The sequence below is a fragment of the Ochotona princeps genome, chromosome 3 (genome assembly GCF_030435755.1).
Source record: "Ochotona princeps isolate mOchPri1 chromosome 3, mOchPri1.hap1, whole genome shotgun sequence".
NCBI lineage: Eukaryota > Metazoa > Chordata > Mammalia > Lagomorpha > Ochotonidae > Ochotona > Ochotona princeps.
In genome coordinates, this window is record NC_080834.1 from 48,919,405 (window position 1) to 48,934,053 (window position 14,649).

The window sequence follows — 14,649 nt, forward strand, 5'->3', positions numbered from 1 at the left end:
AGGTGATTGTGATCTAATCAATACAGCACATCTAAATGCAGCAAGAAACATCTTTGAGGGGTGCTGAAAAGATGCTTAAACCTTGAAGCCAGTTTTATTACATTTGCATCTTCTCTCTTATTAAGGACTGGGTCTAAAGCCAGCAAATCCCATCAGTTATGAATGCAGGTCAAGACAGGAACATTTTTCTATTTACTCTTTGTAACGCTGGATAGAAATCAATCTGTTACTTTCATTACAACCACACAATCAATTCCACTTAAAGTATAATACAACAGCCAAGTCCAAGGGCAATATGGATCCTTGGAAAAAGCTCATACCATTTGAAGGGCTATGTTTGATACAGCTCCCAGTAAATTGGACTCTTTCTAATTAATGTACATGGTCATTTAAAGTAAACATGCCTAAACTGGTATTTCAGTGTGGGATTCAATCCAATATTTATAGTATAATCTTTATTAAAGTTGCAGTTTAAAAGATTACCCTTTCCAAACAGTAGCAACCTTAGAAAGATTATCTATACATTGAATCTAAGACTACCAGGACATCATATAGCTGTCATGATAATTCAAGCAGCATTCACACATTCAAAATTCTAATTTTAATTAGCATATGGAGTCCTTTATTTAAAATTCCACCTTCCTGCCATCTCAATAAATGACTTTATTATAATTAATCTTATTGTCTCACAATCCAGAACTTTTACTTCTATGTGTTTCCTTGCACAAAGCACACTTCAGTGAACAAAAGCAATATTCCCATGTGGACCTATTTCATACATAATAAAACTATCATTCTAAATTACTACTAAATATCAAACATGAGGACCTCCTATATATTCACAAATTATCTGAAAGCATAAATCACTGTAGACCAACATTAATTGAAACTGAATAACTCCTTTTCCCTTTATTTCCATGGACTTATTAAAGTATAATTGACATACAAAAACGTCTTTATTGCATTAAATGTGGCTATATAACACATATATGTGTGTATAAACACACACATATATACTGGAATGATTATATGAAGCTCATTAATGTGGACCACAGACACACCTATTCTTTGTTTCTTTGTGAGAACCTTTAAGATCAACTATAGTTTTTTGAAATAAATATTATTACTATTACTATTATTAGTATTAACAATAGCCATCAGGCTCCAACACAGGTCTTCAGAAGTCCAACACTGTTTCCTTGACCAATATCTGCCCATTCTTCCCATTTTGTAAGTGAGGATATTTTCCTTTTTCACCTATTTAACCGTTTCTAATTTCATAGCCTCCTGATTTTTATAAACATGTAGTAAGTGCATATTTTTAAGAGGTCACAAGTTACAATTCTCTCACGTTACTAAGAACGCAATCTGGCCGTGCCACTTGAGAGGAATGATTCAAGTTAAGTTAAACTATTTGATTACTTCATAGAAGCCATTATCTATTTTATTTAATACAAAGTACATGCCCTGAAATTTGAGAGTTTGGAAAAGTTTGCTTCAATTGGAAAAGTACAATTAAAAATCTCACGTCAACAATTGAATCTTTTTACAAAATGTTTTTTTGTGCTTTGCTGATCTTTTGGAGCGGCAATTGTTCAAAGAATTAATTTTGTACTGTCAGGAAGACTAGGCTTTTTTCAGACAGAGCTTATAAAACAGGTGGAAGATATTAATGTACTCCTGCATGTTCTAGGGTGTCCTAAAACACAAGCTGATGGCCCTTATGCCAAAGCCTTCCGACAGACCGCCACAGCTTACATGCCACACAGAAGATATTTTCTTTCAGTCACTTCAAAAATGTCTGATACCTTTGCATAGTTTGAATCCCTTTCCTTGCATGGTCTGATGTCCTTGCCTGGCACTTGCTGTTGAGTTGTGCTACTTTCTTCTCAATAATCTCCATCACCAACATCTAACCCTGTTCTCGTTTCCCACTGACCTAGAGACTAGGCTAACTTGTAATTTACTTTTTATTTACTTATTTTAAAGATTTATTTATTTTATTACAAAGTCAGATATACAGAGAGGAAGAGAGACAGAGAGGAAGATCTTCTGTCTGATGATTCATTCCCCAAGTGAGCCGCAAAGGCCGGTGCTGTGCCGATCCGAAGCCGGGAACCAGGAACCTCTTCCGGGTCTCCCATGCGGGTGCAGGGTCCCAAAGCTTTAGGCTGTCCTCGACTGCCTTCCCAGGCCACAAGCAGGGAACTGGATGGGAAGTGGAGCTGCGGAGATTAGAACCAGCGCCCATATGGGATCCCGGGGCATTCAAGGCGAGGACTTTAGCTGCTAGGCCACGCCGCTGGGCCCCTGTAATTTGCTTTTTAGAATGAAACTTCTTTGTGGATACTATACTAAGCTTTTATGTATCTAATCATATAAAAGAACAATTTTCTATACTGAGGGGATTCTTAAAGAATCCTAACATAATTTGTTATTATGTTTTAATGCAATGTATGACATTTTTTAACTAAATTAGTGAGCTTGTACTAATGACCTTCCAATAAATAATCATTTGGGGCCCGACGCAATGGCATAGTGGTTAAAGTACTCGCCTAGCATGTCCGGAATACCATATGGGCACCGGTTCTAATCCTGGCCGCCCTGCTTCCCATCCAGCTCCCTGCTTGTGACCTGGGAAAGCAGTCGAGGATGGCACAAAGCTTTGGGACCCTACACCCACATGGGAGACTCAGAAGAACTCCTGGCTCCTGGCTTCGGATTGGCTCAGCTCCAGCCATTGCCGCCGCCTGGGGAGTGAATCATCGGATGGAAGATCTTCCTCTCTGTCTCTCCTCCTCTCTGTATATCTGACGTTCCAATAAAAATAAATAAACCTTAAAAAATAATCATTTGAAAACATAAATTTTAAGGGTAAACATCTTATGAATAATAGATTTGTATCACAAAATCATAGACTTAGTGTACTTATAATTTATTTTAAATCATAGAAAATTTATACGCTCCCACATTTGCCTTGCATTATAAGCAAAAACTAAGATACACTGTTAATCAATGAAAATACATGGCACTGTGGTTCGAGACCAAAACTTTAAGTTAATTTTCATTTACGAAAACGAAGGCTCCAATTCTAATCTATTGCTAGAAGCCTAGTGTACTGCTCACATGTCCCAAAGCAGGTTGAATGAAACTTTACAATTTGGACACTTGCAGTGTCCAAAAAGCCAGCACACATCACTACATTCCAGCAATTTGACTTCAATTTGTTGGCTTTATAGTGATATGAAACTGATATGTGTCTTAAGTATCATCTTTTGAACACTGAATTTTGACTTTTGATCTTTTACTCTTTTCCAATGTCAGTGATACATGTTACAGTACTCTGTCACAGTACTGCTCCATGGCACTGAGACACATGTGCTGGCAGCCATGAGACCACAGAGTCAATAACAGATACTCTACAGAGTGCTCTGATGCTAAGCTGTGATATTTGGTAGATTGCATATATTAAATGCATTTTTAACTTACAACATTTTCAATTATAATCTTCTTATACTCAGTATGTGATTTTCAAGTGTTGCTTTGAAGATTAAGAAACAAAATAGAAAAAAAACTAAGCGTAATGCTTCCTTTACAATATTTGAACAGAAGTTAGAACATAATACTATTTTTAGAGAGCATTACTTCTTACAGAGATGCAGGCATATACATGCTAGAAGAATAACATGATAAGCCAGAGAAATTCACAATAAGTTGGGAATTCTTTAAAGATTCGAGTGATTTAATAGAGACTTGCTCTCAAAAGGGCATCTCTGAAATAAATCATAATGTGTAACAGATGTTGACAACGTTTTATATAAAATAGCTCTTTTGTCTAAAACTCATTCATTCACCCAACTCTCAATTTTACCGCCTTCTGTGCTTTACCTGATGTTTGAAGGAACTGCATCCACTCCACAAGTATTTTTTGCCTATCTAGCAATGATTCAGGCGTTAACTACAAACTATAGCACATGATTAGAGCATTGTGTGCTAAGAGACTAGAAGAATTGACAAAGAAGAAAGAGGGAAGCAGGGAAGGACATAAGAAAAGGCTTCCAGACAGCAGCAAAGAACCTGACATAGCTCGGCTGTAGGAGGAAGAAAACAAAGTTTCCAAAGCAGATGGACTAGCTTGCATGACGGACACAAGACAAAAAGACATTCATCATGTTTGAATCACTAAGACCAACAGTACTGGAAGATGAGCAGAGATCGAGGAAGGTTGGCGTGGATGGCCCACTCATGACACAAAGAGTTACGGGTCACTCACAGAAGTTAGGACCAAAGCATCTGGGTAAAATGTATGTCAGAGATAATTTTATCAAGTTGCAAAAATAATTTAAATCCATGTGGCTTTTTCATAATATACTTTTCCATGAACTCCAATATATAATATTGTCAATCAAGAATAGGACCATTCGCAAGGCTAACTAATAATAGGGCAAATAATTATGTGAGATGCTTTAGTTATATATTTTATTGAAATATTCAAGTGACATATTTTAGAGCATGATAATATAATATACATTAAAATGACTGATTCAAATACCATCAGTTTATTAATACTTGAATGAATTGTATAATTGTATACATAAATAGGCTGTCATTTTATGTTACATTTACATGACATTATTTTCACATAACCAGAAACAATAAATTATTAACGTGCAGTTTAAGACTTTTTAAAGTAAATTACCTCGATTTGTAAATGATCAAGTATGATTATTAAAATGAAGGACTGAAATTTGGTTTAGAAGAAATCAGTAAAGAAGCCCACAGGCTACATTGGCATAAGTGGCTTCAAAACTTATATCCAGTTTTCCTGAATATACAGACCCTGAAAGCTACAGCGATGGTTTAATTAATTGTTCTCCTACCACTCGCATGAGAGAGCAGGACTGAGCCCTGAGCACAAATGTTGCACAAACTTGTGCAGCCATTTAAGGAGTGACTCTGTTGGTCTCTATCATTCCCTTTTCTCAGTTTCTTCCTACCTGCTTTTCTCTTTTACTTTCAAATTAGAGACTAAAACAGTGAAATAAAAGTCAGAGGTAAGGAATTGTGACACAGGAGTTAAGCTGCTGGTGAAAACACCTACATGCTGTGTCACAGGAGCTTGTGTGTAATGGTCCAAACACTTCAAGAAACTCAGATGGAGTTCCTGTCACTGGCCTCCGTGTGGCTTTGCCCAGGCTCTATGGATATTCATGACTATACAAAGGGATACAGAAGATATCACTGTTTATTCTGACCTTCAGGTAAGTAAATAAAACTTTAAAAAATGAAGATCCAAAAGAAGTGATAGAGGAAGAATTATCATGGGATGAAGAAGTGCAGGGATCTTGTGTCGCACATATCACGCACTACCAGAAGCTATGGGCAAGAAGTAAAGATCCTCTCCAGAGTTACCATGGCTATGGCAACATTTTGCAGTTGGACTTCTGCCTCCAGAACTGAAACAGCATGACTTTCTGTTGTTTCTACACTAGAAACCATTAAGAAACTTTCAAATTTGGCTAAGCAGATGTTGCCATCATTAATAAGCTGGGACCAAAGCTGGATAAAGATTCTGGAAACAATCCATTAAGCTAAATTATAAGATGCTTCTGCCAACTGAGATGTTCAATCATATTTTCTCTTTTTTTAAAGATTTATTTATTTTATTACAAAGTCAGATATACAGAGAGGAGGAGAGACAGAAAGGAAGATCTTCCGTCCAGTAATTCACTCCCCAACCGGCCGCAAAGGCTGGCGCTGCGCCGATCAGAAGCTGGGAACCAGGAACTTCCTCCAGGTCTCCCATGAGGGTGCAGGGTCCCAAAGCTTTGTGCCATCCTCGACTGCTTTCCCAGGTCACAAGCAGGGAGCTGGATGGGAAGTGGAGCTGCCGGGATTAGAATTGGCGTCCATATGGTATCCCGGGGCGTTCAAGGCGAGGACTTTATCGGCTATGCCACGCTGCCAGGCCCGTTAAATCATATTTTCATTTTACTATTCCAGTCCCTTTACAACAAGTTCTTTCAGCACTACGTTTTTAAAAAATATATATTTGTTTATTTTTACTGGAGAGGCAGTTTACAGAGAGGGAAAGACAGAGGGAAAGATAGTCCATGTGCTGGTTCACTTCTCAAATGGCAATGACAACTGGGACTGAACTTACCTAAAAGCCTCCTACAAGTGAGGGTCCCAAGGCTTTGGGACATCCTCTGCTGCTTTTCCAGACCACAAGAAGGGAAGCGAATGGGAAGTGGAGCAGCCAGGAATCAAACTGGTGCCCATATGGGATGCGATTGCTTGCTGGAGGAATATTACCGACAGTCTTTTCACTAGCTTACAGCAGTACACATTCTAAATATGGAAAGCATGATTAACAACATCATACTTTAAACTTACTGTTGAAAACTGGTAGTTGATATCTTTAATTGAGGTTTTCCTTTAGTTAACTTCTTCCCAAATAAATATGGCTTCTTAAAAGAATAATGCACATATTAACTCTCTCATGGAGATCTATATTTTATCACACATAAGAACAAGAAATGAACCTGCAAGGAATGCATAATATAGATAGATGTACAAATTTTCACTTAATATTGAACGCTGGTTTGCAAATTTAACGAACATTTTTATTCTTATTTAAAAGCTTTTTATATGGATCATCTGCACTAGTCTTCACATACTAAAAATGATCTCAATGTTCTGTCTGCTAAAGTGACATTAAAATTAGAGAATTAAAGTCATCATTTTACTTGTGACTTTTTGTACATATTTGTTCCTTACATTAAATAGTTTTCTCAGTGGAGTAAGACTATAAGAGAAATGAGATTGTATAGTGAATTTTGAGACTGATCTTGCAGAAATTCAAATCAGTGACTGACTGACACACTGAAATTATATAAAACTTAGAAGGAGGAAATGTGAGGATTTTCTGGGAAATCGGGAAATCTTGGGCAACAAGGTACCTGCTTCTTCATTCAGTTTTAGGGAGAGTGGTTTCCACAAAACCTCTTGCACAGATTATCTTGGGAGATAAGAGTGGAACTGATTTTCAACCAGGCTTGCATAATGTAAATGATACATGGAGATACTAGCTGTTTTAGCTTCAGGTCAAAGAGAGCAACTTACATTGCCTGAATTTCCTGAATTGTTGGCGTAAACAAGACATGCTTAAGACCCATAGGCCAATGTATGGTACAGCAATGAGAGGAAATTCTATTGGCCAATACATAGGAAATGCTGTCATTTCTGAGTAGAAATATCTAATGTACATTTGTAAGTACTCAAAGAGCTTGAGATAACTCTCAGACAGAAGCCCATGAGAACAGGGCATGTTCAATAAGGACCCCCAACAGCCTTATTTCTCCTTAGGCACCCTTAACTTTGCAAAGGTGTCAATAAGGAGCAGCTGGAAGAGGAAAGCAAATCCAAGATGGGGAACAAGAGAAGGTTCTTATTCCTGCTTTTCAGAACAAGAAGATCTGCCTACAGTGGACCCCATATCAATAAAAGAAGCAATACACTTAAAAAGATAAAGATAAGGCACGCATGCTTTTTCTAAAGGAAAGTTTTGAATGTGTGCATCAACTAAATTTTGGTAGGTTTGAAGAGGGGAGTGATCTCTCAGATATATAGCCTAAAAATATAATCTGATCTCTCTGCAAGAAAGATAAAAAAAAAAAAGAGAAGAAAAAAATCCAAATAGAATACTTGGTCAATAATGAAAAAGCCCTCGTGTGAGAATCACAATCTCAAGTGATACAATTGAAATGAACAGAATGATTGTTTTGAAAACATATTTGTAAAGTAAAAGTAACAATGAACATTTAATTAACTAAATTTTGAAGTATCAATGAGGTTACGGATGACTTCTGGTGTTTGGGCTTGAGGGTTTGGCTAGATGGTGGCATTTAATTTGTGTGAACGCTGAGCAAATGGAGAGAGTTCAAACCAGGCAAAAAAATTAGAACTTCAGAGATTTCCCATAAGAGGGAATATAAAAATCCTCACGAAACATATCAGAAGTCTTTAAAACATAAAAAAATGCATAAATTTCAAATTTGCACCAAACCAAATTTACCTTTTAATTCCCTTTTCCAAGAATTTTTTGAAGTTCTCTAAAACATCTCCTTTAATGTTACTCACCTAAGCTTCACTCTCCATACAGGTACCACGGAAAGGAATATGGTCTTCAACATTGTCAATGAATTTCCCCAATTCTTAATTGCCTATCCAATCTATCCCTAACATGTTACCCACTTTCCTGATGGAGTTTCAAGCACATAGCTGGCATTTTACAGCCTCCAATAACTCACACTCAGACCATGTTTTTAAATTCCGTTCTTATTCTTGTATCAGATTTTAAGACACAATAAAGGATGATACATTCATCAAAAATCAATTGCCTACTACCAGCACAAAAAATAGACATGTGGGCCAAGTGGAACAAAACAGAAGTTCTAGAAATTAATCCACGCATCTGTAACCAAAGAACATAATTCCTTTGAGAAAAAAGTCTCTTTAATAAATGCTAATGGGAAAATTAAATTTCCATATTCAGAAATTTGAAAATAATGGAAGGGGAAAGTAAAGAGAAAAAAGAACAGGGACAGGGGGAGAAACATAATTCTACAAAATTGCATCATGGAAAATAATAAAAATAATTTTAAAAATAAAGTTGAAACAAGACTCCTATGTTATACTTTGTACAAAAATCAACGTACAGCGGATAAAGAATCTAAATTTAAGCCCTGAAACAGTCAATTCACTAAAGGAAAACATAGGAGAAATGCTGTAATATTTTAGCATAGCCAAAGACTTGGATAAGGCCCAAGAAGCAACAGGTTGCAAAATCAGAAATAGAAACGCAGGATTACATCAAGATAAGAAGATTCTTCACTGAAAAGAAAACAATTAGCAAAGTCAAGGAGTAACTAACACTATGTGAGACAATGCCTTCAAAGCGTGCATTTGATAAAAGATGAGTAGAATATAAAAGAGCTCAAGAAACTCAAAAGCAACAATATTAGCCATGCAGTTAAGAAAAGGGAGCAAAACACATAAACAGGGAGATTTCAAAGAATGAAATACAAATGGCCTACAGGAAATGAAAAAAACATTATGAAGATCACTAGCCATTAGGGAAATGGAAATATAAACCACAATGAGATATCACCTCCCACAGATATAATGGCCATTATCCAAAAGCAAAAAAATAACAAATGTGGAGAGGCCATGGAGAAAAGAGAACCTTAATACACTGAATGAAAATTGGCACAACCATTATGGAAAGTTAATGGAGATGGATGGTTCAAGAAACTAAAAACTGATCTACCATATGACCTAGCTATCTCACTTCTGGGAATAAATCCAAAGGAAATGAAATCAGCATATGAGTTACCTTCAATGACATGTTTATAACAGCTTAATTCGTAACAGCCAAGATATGGAATCAACAAACACACACACACACAGACACACACAGGAATATTACTTAGCCATAACACAAAATGAAATTGTAACATTTGGGGGGAAAATGGATGCAAGTAGAGATCATTAAACTAAGTACAATGAGTCACGCAATAAAAAGTAAATGTCATATACCATCTCTTATTTGTGGCAATTAATATATGAAGAAAGTATAAGATTCCAGGGATGTCCTATTATTCAGTTTATAGTCATAAGTGCTGCTTCTATAATTCCTAACATTTAAATAGAAATATGATCTTCCTTCTCATTAAAAAATAAGAAATGCAGAAGGAGGAAATAATAAAGTCTTCTGAGGATCAAAAGTTCATTTATCTGCACATGTATGAGCACTGATTATTAGGTAAACTATATTGCAATAATGTAAATAAAATCCACAATAAAATACCATCTCACCCCTGTAAAAGAGGCTATTAATCAAAAGGTAGAAAGTAACACGGCAAGAATATAGAGAAATAGGAATACTTACACACTGTTGGTAGAAAACTAAATTAATGCAACCACCATGGAATTTTTTTAACAGCTAGAAGTGTATTTTCTGTAAGATTCAGCAATCCTATTACTGAATATATATCCAAATAATGTGAATGAAAATATATTATATTTATAAAGTATATATACATTCATATATACTCATATGTAGGTAGGCATATACAACACACACAACAGAATATTATTTAACTATATATATTCATGAAATTCTACCATTTGCATTGAAATTGATGTTAATGGAGGACATCGGTATGTAGGTGTGCAAAAGTGAAGAAAAAATGAACACAAAGAAAGTAAGATGTGTACATATCAACATTGCTAAAACATAACTTTGTCAACTTTTGTTTTACATCTTTGCTAAATGATGTTTTAATGATTTGTGATTATTTAAAATTGTTTGTATATGTTAGAACTAAAATGGCTTTTACCTACAAGCATTTATATCATTTCAAATTGGTCAAAATTCTTTGTTGTGAAGCAGCATGTAAAAGGATAAAAAGGAACCATCATAAGATGCTAATATTCTTTACACAAGTTCTCATTAGGAGTTACTAACAGTGCAGAGTACAATTCATCATGATACCTCTTAGTCTAATGGCTAAAACAGCAGTCAGAGCCACTGTAATATTTTTCGTTCTCTCTATATATTTTATTTTTTAGTAATAAATGAGAGACTAACCATCATTGTCAACCTTTTTTTCTTATTAGATGGACTGTGGTCCCCTAACACATTAACATCACAGATGAAGAGTGAAAGGATGTAGAAACTTCACGTATGGCTGCGCAATTTTTGTATAGCTTTAAAATTATCTAATACTGCTAAAGCACACAAAGTTTAAAGGGGCACATGTATACAAAATGTTGAAAAGATGCTATTCAGTGTTGTCTTTATTTCTGATTAAATGCATAAGTTCATTTACACTTGCAAATGAAATCTGATTACATTGCATAAAATAATATTAGCTAGGAATGTGTGCATAAATACATAAAGTATTTTAGGACTTAATGAATGAACAAGAATCAATATGATCATAAAGGTTTATAATGTATTCCCCATAAATATGAAAGCTTTGCTTAAATCTCTGACCAATTTTAATTTTCTTTTTAGAAATTTTACATATTCCAGGAATTATAAGCAGGTATTTTAGTTTTAGTGGATCTGTTGCTTGCAACATGATTTTTCCATTCACTCAGACTGGAAACAGCAAAGCCTTCTAAACACATCTCTCTGTGTGTCTTGCTTCAGTTTCTGTATTATACCAGTCTCTATGTTTATGAGCGTTCATTCATATGTCCACTCTACAGTGCTTCTCTGAGGTCATATATAAGAATATACTCTTCAAACCACATATAGAAATGATGTACAAATTATCCTTTCTATATGTTCATATAAATGATCCATATGAATATATATAGATCCATATATGTGATATGTATGATCCATAGAAATGATTCATACATAGAAATGATCCTTTCTACATATCCAAAGTAAATTATTCTTACAAATTATATATTCAACTGTAATCAAGTCTTCAAATGATTTATGTTATCTTATAAACAAATAGGAACCCCAATGGCCCCGCAAAAAAAAAAAAAAATGAACACGTCTTTAGAAGACAGTTTACAGCTTGGCTTTTTTCTATTTTGTCAACATTAACTCACACTATTGCTTTTGATGTATGTCCATTTACACTCCTGTAGGAGTGGATTTTCTACTGTTCTCTAAAAGAATTCCACAGTTGTTTATCATTCTTTCATCCACAAATTTTACCACCAACTAAAAGTCACAATTTTTTCATTCATTCAAAGGTCCTGTTCTAATGCAGAAACCCACGATACAAGAAGATGACACAGTACTGTTAACCTTACATAATTTCCAATGAAACAGCTTCTTTATCAGGAACATTTCCTGATAGGCCTGTCAACATCTAAATGTGCCTGCCGCTGAGTTTGCTTTGTTGTAACAGCATCTATAATACTTTTCTCAACATTACAGTGACATATATGTTGATCCTGTTCTTCTGAGTGTTGCTACCATAAGAAAATCTGACACTGTTTTCACACTTTTATTATGTCTTGTAATGTGCAACTGCATAGTGGATCCCCTAAAAGATGAGTAGAATTAAATTGAAATCTCAGTATTCTGTAAGATATGGGCAAAGGTTGAGTATTCCTACTTTTGAAACCTAATATCTGAAATAAAGTAAAGGACACCTTTTTTTACATATATAATCATCTAAAGTGCACACAGAATTTTATCTGGTCAATAAACTTTAATACATTGGATGGAAAAGAAAAATCAGTATGAAATCCTTGGTGTATTTCTTAATCCAATTTTGTTGACAGGAGTGCTGTTTTTATCTAAGTGTATTCTAACATAGAAACAGTGAGTAAGTCTATGAATTAAACATACCCACTCTCCTCTGAAATAATAAAAAGGTACATTAGATCAGTGGATCGATTTCTTTTCCAGTGTTAAGATTGTTCCCTCTTGTGTATTTTTCATTGTTCTGTCCTATGGGATTTTAAACTATTTAAGCTATGGTTCTGATTCAATTTCCCAAGGGTGCATATTCAAGATCATGTCCCTGATAATGAGTTGAAGGATGGATGCTCTCATTTTATGCTTCTTTGGTGAAGTAGAATGGCTTGAATGCGAAGCATTGAGGTACTCTTACATTCACCATTATTTTTGTCATCAGTAAACCTCTTCTATTGTTCAACTATTTAGTTCATTATGTTCATTATCTCTAATTCTCTCTACAAACCAACCTGAGTTGGTGTTAGTCATAATTATTCTATGGGAAAGCTTAAATATTTAGAAACATATCCAAGCTTAGAAGGTAATAATGTATGCAAATAGAGACTATAATCCAGGTCTTCTAGAATCTAGGGCTGATAAATAAATAATATTGAACCTTAGAAATAATTTATATTGAGTAAGAGACTATTTACAGAAGCATAAATATATAAGCGAACATAGTGAAATAATGAAAAGTAAATCAAGGAGAGAGAAAATGAGCTGGAAAAAACGGATGCAAAGTCAAAGGAGGCCTTTCTGAGGGAAAGATGTTCTAATAGTGGACCAAATGTAGTAATGAGAAAGTTCTATGAAGTCTAAGCATTTCATGAACTGAAAAAATGTATAAAATACTTGAGGCTCTAAGGATTATGGAATATCAGAGAGATTTCTTGTCAGCCGGTGTTACTAGCACCATATACCGAAGTGGGGCAATGGTGGGAGATGATGTCAGAAATGCCTACGTAGGCATAAGTCTTACACTTTCAGGTCAAGAAGGCAAGGGTAAGTAGTTGGAATTTTTACAAGAATAAATCAGAGGAAAGCTTTTCCTAATTTATTGATACTGTTCTAGATGGATGATATCTTGCGAAACAAAAGGCAAACAAAATGACCATATATGTGTGTATGACTATATATATAGTCATATATATATATATATATATATATATATATATATATATGAAAGAGAGACACCTTGACTGCTATCAGGAAAATGGAAAGTTTACTCCAGAGTGAAAGACGTAAGCAGAAGTGTCATTACAGGACCAGTGCAGTAGATGGTAACTCCAGAAAAAGTAACAATGCTGGAGAAAAGGAGACATCATTATACAGAGCAGAGTGGAAATCTGAGTTGGCAGGATATGCGTACAAAAAGGCTGCGGGTGTCCCACACAAAAACAAAGGAATACAAAAATGCAAGTATTATACCTTAGAAGCGGAGTGTGTCTGAAGTTACTCAGACAGGAAAAGTGAAATCAACCAGGATTTTGGTGTGAATGAGGAGACAATTATGGGATTTATTTTACCATGTTACTGCTCTTGTGACATACATCTCTTATTCTGAGCACACAACATTTTGGTCTACATCTGAAAAGGTGGAAAAGTTGTTGGCAGATAGATCCTCCTCTGGGTTTGTTGTGTAAGATGTGCAAAGTCTCCTTAGCAATACATAAATACAAAAGCACTCAGAATGCTTTGCATTATAACTTCACATTCATTGATTCTGATGGCCAATCTACCAATGAAGGTCAACCAGAAAGCTAACTTGTAATGAGCATTAATCATCTTTTGTATTACATGATAACCAGGGATAATGGCAAACATTTCATCTGCTCTCTTGCCTTGGTTCTGAGGTTAACAGGTTAACAACAGAGATAAAGAGTTTGCAGGAATGTATGTGTATGTGTACATATATATGTGTGTATATATATGTATATATGAGATATATATATATATATTCCTATTTAGCTTGTCTGCCTCCAACTTCCTTTCAGAATTATTTCCAAAACCCTATTCCTCCAAGATATTCTCTGATTACAATAGGCTGCCTAGTAAAAATAAAATCCCTCTGAAGTTCTAAAAAGGGTATAATTTTGTCAGTTCCTCATCTTACAATTCTTTTCTTTCTAGATCCTTCCCAACTGTAAAGATTGCAAATCACTTAAATTAAGTAGTGTCTTTTGTACATGGATATCATTCTACATTGCGCATATGCCTACATGTTGAACATAGATTCATTTTTGATCATTAAAAAACAAATAAGAAACCCTCCTTTCCAAAATTCAGAAAGGCCACAAAATAGTTAATTGTTTGCTGACTTTGTCAAATATTTGTGAAATCAAAAACTGGTAACATAGGAAACAATATTGCAG

The 14,649-nt window shown here is 35.0% G+C and overlaps 1 long non-coding RNA gene across 1 annotated transcript in view; it reads right to left on the bottom strand.

Moving 5' to 3' along the window:
- LOC131479909 (uncharacterized) overlaps positions 1–14,649 on the bottom strand; it is a 341,735-nt gene that overhangs the window by 227,975 nt on the left and 99,111 nt on the right. The window lies entirely within an intron of this gene.